Raw genomic sequence first — 16,319 nt, 5'->3', positions numbered from 1 at the left:
GGGGGCCCTGAGTCAGGACTGAGTGTGGCTGGCTTCAGGAATAGAGGCACCCAGGGTCACCAACAGAGTGCTGACCAGCTTGTCGTGTGCTAGCAGGACCCCATGATGTGACTTTGCAGCAACTATCTAAACCAGCTGAGTGGCAGCAGTGTAATTTGTACTCATTTATGATAAGTCGCTCATTGTGGCTCCCGTTTTCATCTCCTTTATTAGCAAGCTCATCTGCTTCTATGATAGAGGCCCCCTTTGTGTGCGTGTGTCTATTTGCCTGTGGAGATGACCAGGAGTGTGACTGGTGATGAAAAGTGGTTTTGATGGGGGGCAGACAGCAGGGCATGAGGCTGAGTGGTACCCCAGGATATTGACACACCAGCCAGAGAAGTAGGTGTGAATTGTGTGAAGTCTTCCAAATCTTTGATTTGAACATGTGCATTTTGTCTGCTTGGAAGGCAGGGGATTCTTATATTAGAGGCCTCAGGAAGCTAAGACACCCAGCATAATGGAATTCCTTGATCTGTGGTTTTGTTGGGAGAATTAGATGAGCAGTAAATGTAATGCTCAGTGGTGGGCACAGGGTGAGGAGTGAATGGAGTGCCTCACCTGTGGATAAATCTTCCTTCATGGAGAAGGTATGTTTGCCAAGGGCTGTTGGGTATGAGCAAACAAGGAGAGAGAGAGAGATAGAGATAGATAGAGAGAGAGAGAGAGAGAGAGAGAGAGAGAGAGAGAGAGCAGACTGAGGTGGGGTGGGTGGGTGGGGATAAAATGCATGACTTTTTTGCTACTTGTTCAGGAATGTTGTGCATATTCCCACCCTCCTGCTGCCAGGTTCCTACCTCCTTGTCAATCACACTGGAGCCATTGACCCTGGACAACCCTTTTACCTGCACTGCTATTAAACATGGTGGCTAAAGATGGGTCTTCTGAAAGTCCACTGTGGAATTCAGGGCCGATGAGCATCGGTTCCTCACCATGTGGCATTGGGTCTTTCGCAAACAAGAGGCTGCATCTTTCACTGTCCTGCATTTTGCTTGATGGTGTTTTCTTTATGGCTGGATTTGCCAGTCCTCAAACCAGTCCAGGTAACAAGCTTCCTGGAATCTTGGTGGTTGTTACACAGTGCTAACTAATTAGCCTGCACTAAATGGCAAAAACAACAAAACAATAGCCAAGTTCATTGCTTGTGCTAAATAAAATACTGTATTAAGTGACAATATAGACAAAGCTTAAAGATAACAGAAATATAGTGAATAAACATAGATTTTTTTTTCCTGGGATGTGGAAATAATACCAGTGTTATTCCTCACTGCTGAGTGGGATTTTCCTAAGACCTGTGTTGGGAAAAAAAGCTTTGAGCCCAGTTCCTGGTGCCAATGGAGGGTTTAGTAGTGATTGATAGAAGGCACCATTACCTGTAGTGCAGTTTTCCCATCTTGATTCTGGAGGTTGGTTAATAACATAGCTCCCAGAATCCTGTGGGGTCTTTCAGGTTGGCCTCTTGTGCTCTACATATGGCAGTGTGGAGGACTCCTGCTACAATGTCCAGGGACTGGGAAGCTCCCACGGCTGGCAAGTGTCTGGGAGCTTCCCCTCCTGCTGGCCCTGTGGGCAGAGGGGGAACATGGGCCTACTACAACTTTACCCCACAAAACTTAGTCTGTAAGAAAAGGGACTAGATCTCCCTGATAAGTCTGCTCAGCTCTATCAGTTCAAACACAGAGAACTAATTTTTGAAATGTAGCTTCTAATTGGGCCAGCCCATGCAGAAATGGTTATAATTAGATTTTGACATAAAAGTCATATTTCACAAAAGGTCTAAACATGTCTTTTAAGAGCTTTAGATTTAGATGACCTTGATTATAACCTGATTTTGAATGCTGTACCATTATTAAATGACTATATTAAGGTTCAGATTTTCTGTTTGTGAAACTGGGTGGTCTTTTCCAACTCATATGGCTGCATTCCTGGTACAAGTCCAATCCCCAGCACTGCACTCACCTGCCACACCCAGGAGCTTGAAACCAACAGCTCTGATTCTCCTGTTCCACAGCATCAGCCAGAGCTTTCCTTCCAGCTCCAGAGATTACAGGGCCTTCTGGGAGACAGAAGCAGCATGATGGCCCCCCTTCAAACCCTGATTCTCATTATCAAGTCAGAAAGATTGCAGATATGTTTCTCAGAGTAAAACTCAAGAGTTCATTAGATGGAACAGGAAAAGGAAAAAGGGACACTCTCAAGGGGGACAATGAGTCCCCTCCAAGAGAAGAGGGACATCATGCTTCTCCTGCCCTCTATCTTTACTGGGGGCCAGGGAAATTTGCAGAGGGTCTTACTCAGGTTTAGCTCTTGACTTTTGACTGACAGCAGGATGACATTCGCTTTTCAAGTCTCCACTGCTATAACAGGAAATTATCCTTATCTTCCCGAGTTCCAGGATCTGAGTGGTATAAGGGTCCCAAAAGTTGCTGCCTTTCAGGGTAACTAGTATTCTCCATATTAGCATTTCAGAGCCTACATTTATTCTGCAGATAACAGGTAGTTTGCTGAGGAATGGGACACAGTCTGTGGACTAAGGCAGGCAGGTAAATTGCTTTTCAACAGTGAAAGCATGTGGAGGTCAGCAGGGTGGGCCAGGTGGATTAAATAATTCCCCATTTTAATGTTTCCACCACCCATGTGTCTTTCCTCTATCCCAGGGATGCCCTTGTTTATCTGAGATAGCACTGCCAATACATCTACTCTTGGTGAACATGATCTCATTCTTTGCTCAGAAGTGTAACCTCCAGCATTAAGTAGTCACAAATCCAACTGGTCTGGGTTTTCATGTATGTGTGATCAACATTGCTTCTCCATTCCCTGAAGGAAGGTGTTTCCTACAGGTTTACAGGGCTCTCCTTGTTTGTAACTCAAATTGAAATTACTACTGTGGTCTGTGGACTCGTGGCCTCTGTTTCTGCTAAGGGGCAAGAGACACTCCTAGTTTGCTTCTCTAAACTGAGGGCTGGGACTCTGTCCTCTGCTCTTTCTCCATTAATCTTGCTGATTGGAGCCAAGATATCAGTCAGGCCTCTTCAGTGCCGAAGAGGATGAGGGGTAATTCTTTATATATATTTGTCAGTAGATGCATAATACTCATTTTCTTTTTCTGTTTAAAAATGCTTCCTGCAAATGATTTTTGCAATGACTTCTATCTAAAGCCCTCTTATTTATATAATGGTGTTATCAAGGTACATTTATGTAGATATCTTGTCCTTGGTTCTTCAGAGTGACCTTGGGGTGACATTGGGCTTGCACCTGAAATGCTTATTCTTCAGCCTGAGGCTAGGGTTGTGCATATGGCCCCTTTGCACTAATGACTTTCTCACACTCTTGGGAAAATTCTAAAAGGCCACAATGCCCCCCCCCATGTGATCTGTACTCTTCATCATGTAGATATGGCTAGAAACTACACTATTTTTTTCCTTTTCAAAATGTAAATTACCTTCATCAATATAAAATGATACTAATCATAGGAACTTTACCCAAAGTGAAGAAAACAACATACAGCAAAATAAAGGAAAATATCCAAATAAAAGTGAAGCTTATGAATATGTGAGACTAGTTTTTTTTCTCTTTTTTTATGTACATTCTTATATTTTCTCTTGAATATATTTTATGTACTATTTTGTATTCTGTTTTTTCACCCAACTATAAACATAAATATTTAACATATTAGTCCAAATTCTTCTTAAACATCATCTAATGCCTGCAAAATATTTACTTTTTATGTGTGGCTTTGATTTAATTAATGCCCTATTTTGCAAATTCGCAAAGCACTGAATGTGCTTTTTGTAGTATTTATAGCAGAACTAGCTGTGATGGCTAGCCTGATGGAACAATCACCTGGGCCAGAGCTGGGCTAAGTGTGGTACAGTCTTTATTTCTAGAAACCTCACAAGTATGGGAGGGAGGGACTCAGAAGCTCACAGAGACTAACCAGACTTAGTCCTGCTGGAGCGCATTTCAGGGCCACTGTGACCATGGAAGGGAGTCCAGGATGTGCTCTGTGTTTGGATTCACCCCTGGAGGAAAAAAGTAGCATCCCCTTGTGCTCCAGTGCCACCATCAGGAACTTCTCTGGGTAGTACACACTGGTGACTGCAGCTCAATGATGGCCCACTGGCCTCTGAGGACAAGGGCCCAAGCCCCCCTGACTTCTCTGCTGCCACCTGTGGTCCTGTGGTGCTTCATTATTACCTTCCCTGAGTGCTTCCACTTTGTCCTTTACCTCTGGGAACCCTGGGGCCACTGGTTGCTCTGCATCTATTCTTAGACCTTTCAGAATCTGTTGAAGGGAGGTCTTTGGCTCATGGTGGAGTTTGGTTTAACTCTCTGGATTTCTTGATTTTGGCACAACAATTCTGGGAGTAGCTCTGTCTTATTAATCCTTTGTCACCCACCACTCACTCTGTGACTCACATCACATCAGAGTCCTCCTTGGCCCCACAACATCAAGACCTCCATGCTCCCCTGATCCTCTGGGGAAAGTGAGGCTTGGAGATGTTAAGTAAGAAGCTGTTGGTTACACAACCAGCAAGGGGCAGAGCTGGGTTCAAGCCCAGATCCATCTGAACCCACAGCCAGGACTCTGGATCCTTTGTTATGTTGTTTGTTTATCTACTTCCTTGTTCACTTGGCTATTTCTGGGGCAGTTTGAAGTTCTGAATTCTTAGTATTTAAGCTATTATGCATGTTACTGTGGGGTAAATAGCTCCATTTTAAATTCATTTTTCAGTTGAAACTGACTTTGCAATGTGAGCTTTCATAAGAAACACAATAGTATGAAAGAAAAGGGTGTGCAGAGTGCATGTTCTAGGAAAGCAGAGAAAAGCACAGGTTTGGGTATTGGATGGCTGCTGATGCCCCTCTCAGTGCTACCTCTTTGTGGTTTGTTACCACTGGTAATTTATTAAGATCCATAAGCTCTTGCTCTTTGTCTAATAGGGACAATCTATTCACAAGATGGACATGGAAAGTATAGAAAACAATGGATGCAGACCCTGAGCCCCATGTTGGTGTGGGTGAGTGGCTGGGCACACAAATGTATGGTGATAGTTGCAGAACATCCCTTTTCAACCCAGGGATATTTCTTCTATGTGGGATCTAGTGGGTTTCCCAAAAGTGATTGTCAGGACATACAAATGAATGAAAAGTGCATCACTGACAACTCAGGAGTGAGAACAAATGACGGCTTTGGGAACACAAGTCAGGAGGGAAAACAAAGGAGGACACACAAACACATCATCTGCACAAAGTCATTCACTGCATGAGCAAAGATGCCAGAACCAGTGGGTGGGTGGCCCAGGATGTCTCACTCTGAAATGTGTAATATTGTAGGGAAGCTTGTCTTGGAGGTTTCATGGACTCACCAACGCAGGGAGATGATGGTATGTCCTACTGACCTGATCTAAGGACCTAGATTCAAGCTCCAGAATTTCTACAGAATTCCAGCCAATGATTCTCTTTTATAGCTTTAAAAAGAGATAAACTTAAAACTTTAAACTCCTCACACTGACACAAGACCCACAGGGAAAGACTGTCATACCTGCAACATACACCCAGCATTTGAAAAAAGCCTACTACATGGTCAACACCCAAGAATGTGTATCAAGTAGACTGCTGGGAAGTAGAAGACTGAGCTTAGTCTGAGTTCTCTGAGAATATGGGAGAGTTGGGCTGAGGATAAATAAACACCAAGTCCTGACTTTGACAAAGCTGCAAACATTTATGAACCCAATAATTTAAATTTTCTTTAAAGAGCACAAATTTGTGATTTCTCTGACTCTCTTCCTCCAGTGTCCGTTTTCTCTTGTCTTCCTTAGAGTTGTGTTCAGCAATCATCACCTCCTGGCCACACTGAATCTAGAACTTCAGTGTTCTCAGAATGTGGCTGTCTTAGTGGGGCTCCCTAGAAGCAGGGCATGGACTGGGGTGCACATGTTAATCTGGTTGAAGGATAGACCCATCAGAGAGCAGACTCATGGAACAAGAAGAGAAAGGGAGGCAGACAAACCACTGACCATCTCAGACCTGGGGCTTAGACCCACTGTAAATCAGACATGAGGAAGCTGAGCCCACAGTCCACAAGTCTGGAAGCCATGGACTGTGACTCCCTTTCATCAATCCCCTAGCATTTGATCCCCAACATGCCCTGCCAGACAGACAGACAGAGCAATGTAAGTGGGCAGCTCTCAGGTGAAGTGTAGAGGCGGCAGGTGCTGGGGGTTACCAGGACCCTGAGAGGGTGGACATGGGGCAGCAGAGCAGGGTTGACAGCACTGTCCATGGAACTGGCACTTTGAAATTGGGTTTTGGTTTCTGGTTCAGAGCAGAATGGTCAACAGTGATCCCTTTCTTTCACAGAGCAAAGCTCTCAAACATACCCCAGAGATCTGGGGCAGGTCAAGTCACCCTGGAATTCTCTAAAGGACACCTTCTGTAATCTGACCCAAGATAACCACAACCCAATGAAAATGGCTTTACTCACAATTCATGAGGACATGTTATACATCTCATTCTTCATAGAATGAGAAAACAAGGTCCAGACTAATCAAAGATAGTACTAATTTTACTAGCAATAGACAGAAAAAGTTGTGTTATATCCATCAGGACACATGAGAAAGTAATTAAATTATGGCCATAGAGCTGTCCTGATTGCATAATAACTCATTATATCAATTAATAATCACATAAAGTATTGTAGTGATGTGTTCAGTTCCCATTTTCCCTAGCTCTCCATCTCTCTCTTTGACCTTCTCTCTTTCTCTGTGTTCCTCTTTCCACCTAAATTGTACACCATCTCCTGCTGTTGATCTGGCTTGCAGCACATGGTCCAGGATACACGGCTGGTGGTGGACTTTTGAGCTGTTGATTCCTGTCCCTTAGGAATGGGATCCATTTTGTTAATTGGTGTGTCTTTGAGCATCTAGGTCCTCCTGCTGTGGTGCACACTGTTGTTGTTTGTTCAGATACAATGGTAAATAGTAGGTGCCCTTAGATTGCTGGACCCCCTTGTTTATATATCCTAGTAAAGCAACGTGTTCCTGATCCTGAGAAGTGCACTATGCTTAGCAACTCTGGGAGGAAAAAGAGCAGCTTATGAACCCAAAATACCCAGCCCCTTCAATTGCCAAATATACATCCTTTCTGTTGCTGCTGTGACCCATTCTGGCAAGTTCTCAGAGCCTACAAAATTGTGGAGACCTGCTATATAAATCCTTTGGATTGCTAAATGTTACAGCTGGGATGAGTCACCAGGGGTCTCTGTAATTCCATTATTTCTGCAAACTACCCAGACCTCCAACTAATCTAGTGCACTGAGCATGGAATAAACATAACAGACAGGAGGACTTGAGCTCTAATCTGTTGCAGAAAACTGTCTCATGTTCTGGCTATGCTGGCTGGAAAATGAGAAGAAGCATTTTCCCATTTATGTGGCTAGAGGCATAAAGTGAGAAGTGAGGGAGAGTCTCAAAGAGTTGGGGCCAGCTCCCTACATCACTTTGTTCAACCCAATTACTTCTATTACATCATCTCAGGATGTCTACTTTCCTTGATAGCCATGGATTTTAGAAGTTGATGTAATGGGGTGAATTAAGCCACTACAGTGGCTTGGGGCATGGTGACAGAAGACTCCAGGTGGCCCACACTCCAGGTGCAGCTCAATGTGACTTCCAGAGTTACTTATAGACATTTACACACCTCCTGTGCCCAGACAAGAACCTTGAGCCATGCCCATGTCTGTAATTTGTGGCCCATTGTTAATGCTGCAAGAGGGAATGAGAATGCTAATATGCTGATGGTTAAATATCATGCCCTTCAAGCTTAACCACCGAGGGCTTGTGGACCATGTTCTCAAAGGCAGAAGATAGCATTTTAACCAGTAGCTCAATTGTTCCATTGAATGAAGACTCTCAAATCTCCATCCCCAAATGGGAAGACCCCTTTGTAATTCCATTTGCAATCACTTTCTTCCTTCTTTTCCTTCCTTCTTTCCTTCCTTTGTTTTTGCTGAGGTCTATTATTTACAACTTCTCCCTTTCTCTAATTTATAAATTAGAGGTTTGAGTTATAATTAAAATTATTTTAGTCACTTATAACTATAAAGAGTGAGTACATTAAAAGGAGATAGACAACTTCCACTTGAGAGTGATAGAATAGATGTACTTCCTTATTGCTCTTACTTAAACATCCTGGAAAGTTAGAAAAGTGAATGTAGAAAAACACAAAGAGAAGAAAACAGAAGATAAGGGAGACAAGCTAAGGATTGGGAGACCAAGGAATAGCATGAGGTGAGTTTCTGGGTTTTCTCTTTGCCTTCTGTATGTTTAATTGCGTGCTGGAGAAACTAGCAGCATGGAAATACTAACAGACATAAAGAAAGAAAACTCCCTATAGCCCACTCCATCCCACCAAAGAACAGGAAGAGGAGGCTTAACAAGACAAAACTTTTCAACTCTGGTCACTATAAAGTAAACTGTGGCCCTACCAGAAAAATATGAGCAGGGAGCCTAGACTTCTGCTCTCATGATTCCATGGTGAAGTAGCCCAATTTTGTTGTCCATGGCTAAGTCATAGAAGACCAGCAGGGAAACTAGGGCTTTCATCCTATTTAGTGGTAACAAGACCCTGAAATCCCAGTGTCAACAGAGACCACCTGGGTGTCAGGACTTTCCCCCTGTCTGGAGGTAACAAGGCACTTTTCCCTTTCCAGTGAGTTGGTGCCAGACACAGCTAGTGGGGCAGGAACAATATATCCCCACTCAGAAATAACAATACCATCCCACTGCACAGCACCACTGGGGACTTGTGAAGCTAAAATGAGGCACTTCGGCCCCTCAGTTGAGGGTGTTTCTAGTGGAAATGCAGTGTGCAGCTTGAATTCCACCCAACTCTCTCAGTGATGACCTTGCAATGAGAGAGCTGGACTTCCTCCCCCATTGGGTGAAAATGGAATGTGCCTCTCATCTCCCAAAGGAGTGGTACCAATGCAACCAATGGAAATAGAGGAAGTTGGTGCCTGCATCTTCATGATGGAGTGTTAACCCTCTGTTTTCTTCTAGAAGTTGCAAGGTTTCTATTCTAATTCCCAAGTTTTGGTTTATTTAGACTTGACTTTTCTCCAGGGTGAGAGACAGGGGCCTAGTTTCATTCTTCTACATATGCACATCCAGTTTTCCCAGCACCATTTATTCACGTGGACACAGAGGAATGGGCATGAGGGCTCACTGAAAGTGGAGTCCTCAGGGAATGAGGCCCAGAGACAGCCCAGCCTCTGGAAGCACAGGCTGTACCTATAGCTTCAGGTGGGCACTGTACAGTGAGCCAGGAAGGATGGAAAGAGCAAACCTGTCACTGAGGGGCTTTCATGGATCCTTTTCCTGAAGAGCAAATCATGTATGAAATTTTGCAGAAAACCCTTATGTATATGGTCAATATTATTATGTGCTGAGGCATGGCCAAGAATGAATGGGCATGTGAGAACAGAAAAGAATGGAGTCAGACTGCCTACATCACTTCATATGCACACACACACACACACACACACACACATACACACACACACACACACACACACACACACACATACACCTTCAAAATATTTCACAGAACTCAATACAAAATTAAAATTACAGACTCCTAAAAAAATAGAAATACATTAGTTTGGCCTTACATTTAGAAGTGGTTACTTATTTAAGGCTCCAGCTAAGCAACAAAAGAATTAATAAGTAAATTAAATTTATTGAAAATTATAACTTTTGAGCAACAAAGAATGCACTAAAAAATGAATTGACATCTCACAGAATGGAAGAAAATATTTGCAAATCATAGATTATAACTCAGAAGTGATTGTTATCCCAAATATAGAAAGAACTGTTAAAACTAAACAACAAAGAAAATCCAATAAAAAAGTATCCAAAATCTTGAATATGCACTTCTGTAAAGATCATTATGTTTGAAAAGCAGTCATCATTTATCATTTATCATTAAGGAATTGCAAATCAAAGTCAAAACAAGAGACCACTTTATGAGTAGAAGGATGGCTACAATCAATGACATGGACAATAGCATACGTTCTCAGGGACAAGGATACACTGTGACCTGGTGAAGAAATGTAAAGGATGTGCCTGCTTTCTAGCACAGTCTGGCAACTCATCCCATGTTAGACACAGACTTACTAAATGACCCAGCAATACCACTCCTAGATGTACATCCAAGAGAAACAAAGTTATATGAGTGTTCACAGCAGCATTATTCAAATAGCCAAAAAGTACAAGTGACTAAGTCAACTAACAAAATAGTTTAATAAATAAGACATATTCATATAATGGAATGTTATTCTGCAATATAAAGGAATGGAGTACTGATGACATACTATGACATGAATGAACCTTGAAAATATTATGCCAACTCAAAGAAGCCAGTCACAAAAGACAGGGTCTCACTAAGTTGCTTAAGGCACTGATTTTATCCTTGATGAAGGAAGGGTCACTTGGCACTGTGTCTCCCATGCAGACAGCCACACACCTCTTCTGGCACAGTTAGAAACTTGCTTACTGAAATGTTCCTAGGAGAGCCAGGTTTCACAGCATGCTTTGCATGGATTCTGTCCCAAGTTCCTTGATGCCACAATTTCTTTCAACACTTGTTTATCTACTAGGACCTCCAGACAGAAGGCAGCATCTCCTGGAATATTCCTTATCATGCTATGCCATTACCCTGCCCAGACTTCTCCATTCCTGCCTTCCTCTTGACCTCACCAGAGAGCCACTTTCAAGGTTCCTCAGGGCATAGTGCACTACTCTCAGGGAGCATGCCCTGCAGCCTCAGAAGATGCTCTCCCTAGAGGCATGGAAGAAAGGGGACAGGAAAAAGTGCATCATGTAATTTATATAACAGAATTTTCCTATGGATATGTATATTATATTCATATTTTGAACAGAGGTTTACATGTTCCAAAGGAAATTGTCATTTCTTATTTCCAGGAATCTGTCACTTTAAAACTCTAACAATAAGAGGCCACGTTTGTCATATTTTTGACCTTCATAAAGTTGTATGTTGAAAAAAAAAGTTGTATGTTGTCCTTTGACCCAATATTAATATACCAGTGCAATAATGACCCATTCAACCAAAAATTCAGGCAAGGATTTATGAACAGCATGCCATCACCAACCAAGCCTTCCCAAATGAATCCTCAAATGGACACCTCACCAGGCTGGATATCCACGGATGTGTAACCATATAAAACACCTAGTTTCATTCCCTTGCACTATATTTTTCCACATAAGCCATATAAAAAGACTATTTCTTTAATTATGACAGCTCAAATATCAAGAAGAGGATTCTTCTTAGTTGTGGGAATTTTGATTTTTATAATAACAGCCCAATTATTTAGGTAAAGTACATATAAGTATGTATTGTATATATTTTTGAGATGCTACATAAGTGTTTCCTGGAGGACGTGGAGGAAGAAAAGGTCCTCTTCTCATGAACGGGCTTCGTGGATCCACAGAAATCAATGGACCTCTGATTGAAGGGTAAGAAAAGCCAGAGCCAGTTGTTTGGTTTTCAGCAGGGAGAGATGAATCAGGTACATTGGAATCACGTTGATCAATTTTGGTATCATTTCTACTAGATTCCATTTCTGAATATGTAGGCCCATCCATTTTATCTAAAGACAGCATAGTTAAATTTCTGAGTACTGCTGATCCAGACAATCTACCATATTTAGAATTACATCCATCTTGCCTTTGTAGAGGAAGATGTGGATCTGAATATGGTTGGCCTGGTGAAGGGATCATTATCCTATGGGCCTGTTCCCATGGATGTTCCAGGTGCCCTATGTCAGGAGGTGCTCTCTGTGGATAAGTTGACCTATCACAGTTTGATTCTCTTCTTTCATTGCTAGTTGGATGGTCCAGAGGATTCTCTGGGCCCCTTAAACCTCTTTCTCCTCCTACTTGCACCAAAGATGAGAGTATAAATGTACCCTTTTTCCAAATGAGAAGGTCTTATTCCACATGAAGGTTGACCCAATGGTGAGGAACCATTTGGAGAATTCTCTTTGCCAAAGGCTGTATTTGAAGCATCAAGCACAGAAGGATCTTTTTCTACAAGCTTAAATTGTGACTCTATTTCAGTTAATTTTTGTCTAGTGTGAGCATTTTTTTCCTTAAATTATTGAGGTATCTTTCAGCACTCCAAACTGCCAATTCATTACCATGAGCTTTTTTCTCATAGTAAATAATGTGCCCCTGATAAAAAACAAATGGTTCTCTCCAATTCTTCTTCAAGATCTTTGGCTCAGGGGCTGGGGATGTGGCTCAAGCGGTAGCGTGCTCGCTTGGCATGCGTGCGACCCGGGTTCGATCCTCAGCACCACATACAAGCAAGGATGTTGTATCCGTCGATAACTAAAAAATAAATATTAAAAATTCTCTCTCTCTCTCTCTCTCTCTCTCTCTCTCTCTCTCTCTCTCTCTCTCTCCCCTCCCCTCTCACTCTCTCTTTAAAAAAAAAAGATCTTTAGCTCACTTTCTTTTGGTCTCCAGCAGTTTAGTTGTACAGCTGATCTTTTCTTCCTCTTTGTAAAGTTTTTCTTATTGCTCTACCTGGTAATTTTCCTCTCCTATTAATTTTCTTTGGAGTTTCATTACATTTTCTTGATATAATTCCATCATAAATTTAAGTTTCTGCTGAAGATTCTGATTCTTACTTTCAAACTGTGTATTTTCTGCTTGCAAAGATGCTTGTTTTGTCTTAAGATTTTAATATGTTCTATCAGGTCTTCCTTTGTTTCAATTACTTCAGATAATTAAGTATAAATTTGATTTTTATCTCTTTCTAAGATGTTTAAAGAGGCCTTTAACTTAGTATCATAAACCAGTTTCTTCCAAGACCCTTTTGGCTGATATTCTCAGTGAGCACCAATTTCTGATTCACTTTTCAATTCCAATTCCAAGTAACCATCATCTCTTAGGACTTTTTCAAGCAAAGGAGCCCAATCTTTTATTGGCAGTAAGTGTTCAGTCAGAGACATAATGAGATTTTTTTGTCTCTTAGAACTTGTTCTGCATGTACTTTGGAGTGTTCAAATGTAATTTTCTGTTTAGTAAGGCCATTCACTTTTTCTTTCCATACTTCAACTTCTTGTAAAAGCTTTTTATGACTTTCCTGAAGTCATTCAAAGCCTCTTTTATTGCTACTGTAATTCTTTCTTTATTCATTTGAAATATTCTCAAGGTTGTTTTAGCTTCAGGTATTTGTGATTTAAGGGATTTTGATTCATCTTCTAGGGACTTAATCCTTTTTGATATACCCACCATCAATTCATCCTGTTGAGGATATTTAGTTTTTCCTTCTTTTAGCTTTTTTTCTAGAAAGAGTATTTCATCCTCAAGTTTAGATATGAACCTCTCCAGGATTTCATATATTGCCTCCAAGTTTTCTGCTTTTCCTTACTCCTTCACCAAAATGACATCCTTTAAAGGTGACTCTAAGCCTTCATACTCTTTTTGAACAAAACTAACATTTTCAAGTAGTTGACATTTTTCTTGAATTAGTCCAAAAAAGTTTAGAGCAAGTTTTTTTCTCTCTTCTAAGGTAATGCCTGCTTCTCACAGACTGATAACTTCTCCACAAAAATAAGAGAACAACAAAAATCTAATAGCTGTACATAACACCAATTCCCATGGACATCCATAAGGACTAGGGTGTGTTTCCATGTCTTCAGGCAAGGTAGACCACAACCCTACTTACTTCTTCCAGGACCACCCCCAAGTATGTCTGAGATACAGCTCTTGCCCCTCCATCATGCTAAGGCTACTTTGGCTATTCCCTCCACAACCATACCATGCCCAGCCATGAAAAAACAGGGTGTGAACACTCAGGCCTTTGGTCAGAAAAAAACCTGCACCAGGCAATGGAGCAGACCATTTTGAACCAGTGAGTGGTGGAGAGGAGCTGTGGGAATGGGCATGGGCAGCCCTGGTTGTGGTATCTCAGGGGCCTAGCACACTACACTGCCTGCCAGGGAAGTCTTGGTCCCTTCACTATGCTATAAATTCTGAACCAGGAAAGGTTCAAGACTGTCTCAATCAAACCAGAGAGAAGTCCTCTCCAGGTCATCCACCAATTGATTTGGTTTAGGCCAGGCTAAGGCAGAACTTATTATGTGCCATTCTATACAGTCATAATATCACCCAGTTAGATGTAACTAAAATTCTACAGCTCGGTAAATTTTCAAAGAGCTAGTACACCATATATTTATATTTGTACCACTTGCCCTTTTGTTTTAATGACTCATTCCTTTCCCTCCCCTTCTCTCCCCTCTCTTTTTCCTTCCTTCCTTTCTTCTTTCTCCTTTTCCTTTTCTTTCAGTGTTGGGGGTTAAACTTCAGAGCCTTGTACATGCTGGGCAAGCTCTCTAGCACTGAGCTACATCTTCAGCCAGGTTGACACTTTCTATAGAAGTCATCTGAATTATTTCCATAGAAAACCTCTTGTGTTAGACATTTGAAAAATAATTTGAGAAGAGTTGCGAACATGGGCATAAATCAGTTTTGATAAGTTATTTTTAAATAGCATACAATATGTAATGTTTCTAAAAAGAAGTTGAGTTGGTTTTCATGTCAGTTTTTGTAGACAACTCTTTATTTAAGAATTCTTTGAAATCTTTTTGCAGATATTCTTTTCACTTCTCATAGGATATAAACACTTCTAAGCAAGCTGGTCATTAAAAATATATAGCAGAGAGAAGGATAAGATAAGAGAAGGAAAAAACAAAATTAAATGTTGCATGGGATTCTCACACAGACAGGAAACACCAGGATATTTAACAGGAAGCAGTGTTTATTTGTGTGCATCTAGCCTCAGTGCATTCTTATCTGAAGGCTGAACATTTAGTGTAGAAAGTGATCTCTTATATATTCTAGTTAGTTTCCTTTTACATACTAGTCTTTTTCTTCATATGAGGTAATACACATTCCTGATGGACATTCTATTTCTATACTACAAAGTAGCAAGAATGTTCAAGATTGATTTCTGGAGGGCTCACAATGATACAGATGGCATCGTGTTCTTTTTCTTCTGAGATATCTCTACCATAAAATGTAGCTCAGTGGTAAAGAATCCCTGGCTTCTATTCCCAGTACCAAACCAAAGCAAACCAAATAAATGGCAGATGCACTTCATTTAGGGCAGAGAATTTAGCATTATAGTGAGTTATAGTGAGCAAAGTTTACCCTAGGACACTTAGAAGAGCAGCTGTGTATCTTTGACTGGTTTAAGGCCTTTTCTAAAGAGCAGTTTCTGAAACAAAGAAATAACTTCAAGTAAAGTTAGCCGTGAGCAACTCTCTGCCTGCAATCACAAGTGTTCCTAAGTTCCTGCCTGGCAGCTGAACACTTTGTAGGCCATTTCCTAGTGGGGAGAAAAGTCTGAAGGGGGAGAAAACTTGAATTCTTGGGTGATTCCTTTCTTCTTTGGCTATTCTAATCAACTTTCTGTCAGTATCTCCAGTATCTAAGATGCAGAGAAGTTGAATGGCCTCCAAATCTGGATCTTTGAGACCTGATCCTGACCCTCACGTCACTCCACATTCCTTGGTTGATTTCTCAAACACCTCAATGCCCGGGTTTTGGAGGATTTCACTTCCTTCCACCTCTATTGCCTCCAGTTCACTGAGGGCTTTGATTTCAGTACCTGAAATTGGGAAGGAGTTTCTCCAGGCAGGAGATTCAGCCATCCTAGCAGGCTGTCTTGACCTTGAACCTACATAAGGCAGTCCCCTTAGGGCTACCCAGTAGACCACATTTGGGCTATTACTTATGGGGTTGAGTGTTAGCAATTGTTGCCAGAAAGGCATTTCTCCCTTGTTCCCAGGATCTCCCTCTCTGAGATAGTACTTACTCTTTGATGGAGGATGAAGGCTATCTAGGTGCCAGACACTCACTTTTCTCACCTCCTTTGCCCACTGGTATCAGAATCAGCTTTCTCTCACACAGCCCATTGCCCAAGGCCCAGAAGACCCAGGAGGCTTTAAAGGCTAGTTCTGTAGGAGTGGGTGAAGCCACTCTGCATTCTGTAAAGAGACATCTTTGTTCTGAGAGGCTGTAGTGATAGGAATCACCTGCATGTTTTCTTCTAGAACACCTTGACAGTGGGGTTGTGATGGATGCAGTCAGGTCTCCTTTAAAGCAGCAGTTATTTATGGCTAGAGACATACCCAGAAGTCTGTAGTCCTGGACTAGAGAGGAGAAAGCATATTGGTTTCTTCTATA

At 41.7% G+C, this 16,319-nt stretch overlaps 1 pseudogene; it reads right to left on the bottom strand.

Annotated features, from left to right (window-relative positions):
• Window positions 1–34: 34 nt before the first annotated feature.
• LOC143641068 (melanoma inhibitory activity protein 2-like) lies at window positions 35–13,763 on the bottom strand (annotated as a pseudogene).
• Between the last annotated feature and the right edge of the window lie 2,556 nt (window positions 13,764–16,319).

Source organism: Callospermophilus lateralis, unplaced genomic scaffold, assembly GCF_048772815.1.
Source record: "Callospermophilus lateralis isolate mCalLat2 unplaced genomic scaffold, mCalLat2.hap1 Scaffold_84, whole genome shotgun sequence".
In the NCBI taxonomy this organism is placed as follows: domain Eukaryota; kingdom Metazoa; phylum Chordata; class Mammalia; order Rodentia; family Sciuridae; genus Callospermophilus; species Callospermophilus lateralis.
Note: the sequence above shows the minus strand (reverse complement) of the source record. Positions and strands in the feature narration are given on the sequence as shown.